The following is a 6,000-nucleotide window of genomic DNA, read 5'->3' as shown; positions in this document are numbered from 1 at the left end:
GGGATAGTCTGTGTCGGTACGTGTGAGAGAGATCCACCTTTCCAAGTTGTTGGGGTTCATCTCATACTTCTGAAGGTTTGAGGGTGCTGCCTGTTCCATACTCCCCCTACTCCTCATCTAGCCTTTTAGGGGTACAAACAATAGTAATTGGGGCCCAGTGTGGTTGTGTACGTGTGATATACATACACTTTTTTGGGATCATATTTTCTATTCCGCTATTTAATCAAAAACCTTTGGGGATCAGTTAAATTGGGGGATAGTCTGTGTCGGTACGTGTGAGAGAGATCCACCTTTCCAAGTTGTTGGGGTTCATCTCATACTTCTGAAGGTTTGAGGGTGCTGCCTGTTCCATACCCCCCCTACTCCTCATCTAGCCTTTTAGGGGTACAAACAATAGTAATTGGGGCCTAGTGTGGTTGTGTACGTGTGATATACATACACTTTTTTTGGATCATATTTTCTATTCCGCTATTTAATCAAAAACCTTTGGGGATCAGTTAAATTGGGGGATAGTCTGTGTCGGTACGTGTGAGAGAGATCCACCTTTCCAAGTTGTTGGGGTTCATCTCATACTTCTGAAGGTTTGAGGGTGCTGCCTGTTCCATACCCCCCCTACTCCTCATCTAGCCTTTTAGGGGTACAAACAATAGTAATTGGGGCCTAGTGTGGTTGTGTACGTGCGAGATACATACACTTTTTTTGATCATATTTCCTATTCCGCTATTCAATAAAAACCTTTGAGGATCAATTGAATTGCGGGATAGTCTGTGTCGGTACGTGTGAGAGAGATCCACCTTTCCAAGTTGTTGGGGTTCATCTCATACTTCTGAAGGTTTGAGGGTGCTGCCTGTTCCATACTCCCCCTACTCCTCATCTAGCCTTTTAGGGGTACAAACAATAGTAATTGGGGCCCAGTGTGGTTGTGTACGTGTGATATACATACACTTTTTTTGGATCATATTTTCTATTCCGCTATTTAATTTAACTGGGCCTCCATGCGAGACCTGTGTGCCTTGTTGCGCTGTTTTGAGTACTCCACCAACATGGCCAGTGGCAATGACGCCGTTCTCAGCTTAACTATCCCACTTCTATGCCTCCTTGAAAAAACAATTCGGGCGATGATGGAAGAGGATGTGGCACAGGATGAGGAGGAGGAGGAGGATGAAGAGGTAACATTTCCAAGGCTTTCAGGGCAGTCATTCGCAAGGGGCTCCGAGGGTGGGTTCCTGCACACGCAAACGCCAGGGACGCAATTGTCCAGCAGGGGCACAGTTCTGGAGGATGAGGAGGATGAGGAGGAGGAGGAGCTGGAGGAGGAGATGGAACCATGTTCACAGCAGGGTGGCACCCAGGCCAGCTCATGGCCATCACTGGTGCGTGGCTGGGGGGATACAGAGGACACGGACGATACACCTCCCACAGAGGACAGCCTTTCGTTGCCTCTGGGCAGCCTGGCACACATGAGCGATTACATGCTGCAGTGTCTCCACAACGACCGCCGAGTTGCCCACATTCTAACTTGTGCTGATTACTGGGTGGCCACGCTGCTGGATCCCCGTTACAAGGACAACGTACCGTCCTTAATTCACTCACTGGAGCGCGATCGCAAGATGCGCGAGTACAAGCGCACGCTGGTAGACGCCATGCTGCTGGCATTCCCATCTGACAGCGGGGCCACAGTGGAAGCACAAGGCAGAGGAGGAGGAGGAGGAGGTCGCCAACGCAACCAGGGCACCGCCAGCACCTCAGAAGGCAGGGTTAGCATGGCCGAAATGTGGAAAAGCTTTGTCAGCACGCCACAACAAACAGCAGCACCAGCAGCTCAGATGGAACGTCTTAGCAGGAGGCAGCATTTTACCAACATGGTGGAGCAGTATGTGTGCACACGCCTACATGTAGTGAATGACGGGTCTGCCCCCTTCAACTTCTGGGTCTCCAAATTGGGCACATGGCTTGAGCTTGCCCTTTACGCCTTGGAGGTGCTGGCGTGCCCTGCAGCCAGTGTATTATCTGAACGGGTATTTAGCACGGCTGGGGGCGTTATAACAGACAAGCGCAGCCGCCTGTCCAGAGACAATGTGGACAAGCTCACGTTCATTAAAATGAACCAGGCATGGATCCCACGGGACTTTTCCGTACCTTATGCAGAATAGCAATGGATACCGACCTTACCCACCCATTGTTCCATTTTTGCTCTTTCTCACTCTTTTGGGGTGTACCCTCATTTAAAATTTTTGAAAAGAAGCAGTGTTGGCTACCTCGTCCTCCTCCTCAGGGCCAGATTAATGTAGGGGCTATTGGAGCTGCAGCTCCAGGCCCCTACCTTTTATATAGGCCCCGGGTTGGCCATATTCACTGTTACCGCTCTTCTGTCACTTGTAAACACAGAAGTCTGGCTTCTATGCTCGCTTCCCCAGGCAGCACCCTCAGAACCTCCCCACACAGCGTGAAGGCCGGACAAGGAGGGACAGTTGGCGATGCATGGATGTGTTTATGGGCTTCAGAGACAGCATCCCATGTTGAATTAGGCATGCATGGCTGCACCCTTCCTCCTCTGGGTGCATGGCAAGGCACGGCCCTTAAGGCCCTTCAAAATCCTCAGCACCAAGCCCATGATGCTGTTAATCCGGCCCTGGTCCTCCTCCACCGCCGCTTCCACCTACACCGCCCATAGGTGTGCGCAGCCTATTGCATTAAGGTGTGCACCCCAAAGTTGAAATACACATGCATGTGTTTGCCAGCAGGGAGAGTAATGGATCGGGGCCATGTACCTGTAGGCAAGGAGAAATAGAGCAGAGCAGGTCCCAGGGAGATCTTTCCCATCTCCTCACTGGCAATGCTATGTGCCCTAGGTGATTAGGGTGTGCCCAGGCACACCCAGCACACCCTGTGCGCACGCCTATGTCACCGCCACATCCACCACCACCTCAACCTCCCTCCTACTCCATATGGGCCTCGTCCTTCAGAGATGAAGAAGAACATTGTTTTATTTTTCTGTTTTTTTTTTGTTGTTTTAAGTTATTTCCCTATCCACATTTGTTTGCAGAGCACTTGCCATGCTCTTAATTACGTTTTGCTGCCATTTGCAGCACTCTAGCCCTTTCCTTTGGTGTTTTAGAGCCATTTTAGTGCCTTAAAGTTCGGGTCCCCATTGACTTCAATGGGGTTCGGTGTCCGGGAAAAGTTCGGTAAAAGTCCGGGACACGGACCCGGACTTTTTTTTAAAGTTCGGCCGAACCCGTCGAACACGGACATCTAGGTGTTCGCTCAACCCTACTCAAAGACAACTTTGCAAATCTTTCTTTTGTGAGCTGCTAAGCTGCTGATCTGGTTGTGTGTGAACAGCCTGACAACTCCTAACACATCCATTTTAGGTAGGCTTTGCTTAAATCAGGGTGTACACCGATGTAGCTTATTCCTATGTCTATGTAATCTTACAGTTTATGTTGTTAAGACAAAATACTTTACCAATAAGCCACCCTTCGGGCATTTGTCCACTTTCAAACACCTCGTACAGAGTACTTGTTCTTAACATACTGGAATCATGGCACGACCCTGGGTGACCAGTGTTGACACTCATGATGCGCTGTTTGGCGTCACACACTAATTGGACGTTCACGGAGTGGTACTGCTTGCGGTTCCGGTATTCACTTTCGTGGCTCCTTGGGGGCCTAATGGCTATGTGGGTGCCATCGATTGCCCCTAGGATTTGCGGCATGTGTGCCCGCCGGTAGAAACCCAACTTGACTTCATTCCACTCATTTTCATTCTGTGGCCAGTGGATAAAATTGGGCACTATATCCACTATGGCATTAATGACCAACATGAACACCCTTGAAACTGTGGGCTGGCTAATGCCCATGATACTTCCCGAAGTGGCTTGGAAGCTGCCACGCCCTAAAATATACAAAGTGGCCATCAATCTGGCCATGCCGGGCACCGCATGGCCGCGCTGTGTGTCCGGGTCAATTTTCTCTGCTATGAGCTGGTAGAGGTGTAGAATAGTTCCTCGCTCGAGCCGGAACTTCCTCCTGACATCAGAATCCCGCAGCTTGTCCAAATAGATCCTTGGAGCAAAAATGCGTGGCTGGCGAGGTAAGGGCACACGGACTGGAGGTGCTGCTGCTGGAGGTGCTGCTGCTGCTGCTGCTGCAGCTTCCCCACCTTCTGCTGCCTCCTGTGCCAGGGCCTCCTCAAACAAGGCACCAATAAATGCCAGCATTGCACCATCTAATGCGTCTGGGATATCGTCCTCCATTTTGAACGCGCAAATTCGCGAATGCGCAGATATATATAGAAACGGCCGCTAATTATCACACCTGTGAGCCAGCTATAAAAGGAGCACATGGCCAATATGGCTGCTGGATGTTATAGATCGATGTTTCTTATGTGCTAGCAAGACCCTGTGACCCACAACCTACATTATCTGGAGGTAAGACAATTGTATCTCTCTCTCCCAAAAAAAAGGAAGGAGACAATTTGTACTTATCTTGGGTGTGCTTAAGTTGTCTATGGTGAATCCCCTCCAACCCACAATAGCTTGGGAACCCCTCAAGTGTCTTTTAATCATTGGCAGTTGGCCCCATGTGCATGTGGTTTGGACATGTGTTTTCTCATGTTTGTTAAAGGTGTGCAGTCTAGATTTGGCATCTAAACCTGCCCCCTTACCTTCCCAGCTTCCAAAGACACCATTTTTGCTTTCCTGATAACTGTAATTTATTATGTGCACGTATGTAGGTCATGCGATTTCTCATGTATGTTTAATGTTTGCAGCCTCCTTTTGCCTATAAAGGATTACACCACCACCACCACCACCACTGTGTTTGTGCCATTAGGTAAGTGTTTGGAGGGCCTCGTGTGATTTGTACCCCTATGAGTTTTCTTATGTGTTTTTTTTTTCCATTTCTTTGCAGCCTCTTCTGCTCTTTGCCACCACCACCACCACCACCACCACCACCACCACTGTGTTTGTGCCATTAGGTAAGTGTTTGGAGGGCCTCGTGTGATTTGTACCCCTATGAGTTTTCTTATGTGTTTTTTTTTTACATTTCTTTGCAACCTCTTCTGCTCTTTGCCACCACCACCACCACCACCACCACCACCACCACTGTGTTTGTGCCATTAGGTAAGTGTTTGGAGGGCCTCGTGTGATTTGTACCCCTATGAGTTTTCTTATGTGTTTTTTTTTTACATTTCTTTGCAGCCTCTTCTGCTCTTTGCCACCACCACCACCACCACCACCACCACCACCACCACCACTGTGTTTGTGCCATTAGGTAAGTGTTTGGAGGGCCTCGTGTGATTTGTACCCCTATGCGTTTTCTTATGTGTTTTTTTTTTCCATTTCTTTGCAGCCTCTTCTGCTCTTTGCCACCACCACCACCACCACCACCACCACCACCACTGTGTTTGTGCCATTAGGTAAGTGTTTGGAGGGCCTCGTGTGATTTGTACCCCTATGCGTTTTCTTATGTGTTTTTTTTTTCCATTTCTTTGCAGCCTCTTCTGCTCTTTGCCACCACCACCACCACCACCACCACCACCACTGTGTTTGTGCCATTAGGTAAGTGTTTGGAGGGCCTCGTGTGATTTGTACCCCTATGCGTTTTCTTATGTGTTTTTTTTTTCCATTTCTTTGCAGCCTCTTCTGCTCTTTGCCACCACCACCACCACCACTGTGTTTGTGCCATTAGGTAAGTGTTTGGAGGGCCTCGTGTGATTTGTACCCCTATGCGTTTTCTTATGTGTTTTTTTTTTCCATTTCTTTGCAGCCTCTTCTGCTCTTTGCCACCACCACCACCACCACCACCACCACCACCACTGTGTTTGTGCCATTAGGTAAGTGTTTGGAGGGCCTCGTGTGATTTGTACCCCTATGCGTTTTCTTATGTGTTTTTTTTTTCCATTTCTTTGCAGCCTCTTCTGCTCTTTGCCACCACCACCACCACCACCACTGTGTTTGTGCCATTAGGTAAGTGTTTGGAGGGCCTCGTGTGATTT

Source organism: Pelophylax lessonae (genome assembly GCF_965119305.1).
Source record: "Pelophylax lessonae genome assembly, chromosome: 5".
NCBI lineage: Eukaryota > Metazoa > Chordata > Amphibia > Anura > Ranidae > Pelophylax > Pelophylax lessonae.
This window is presented reverse-complemented; position numbering follows the sequence as displayed.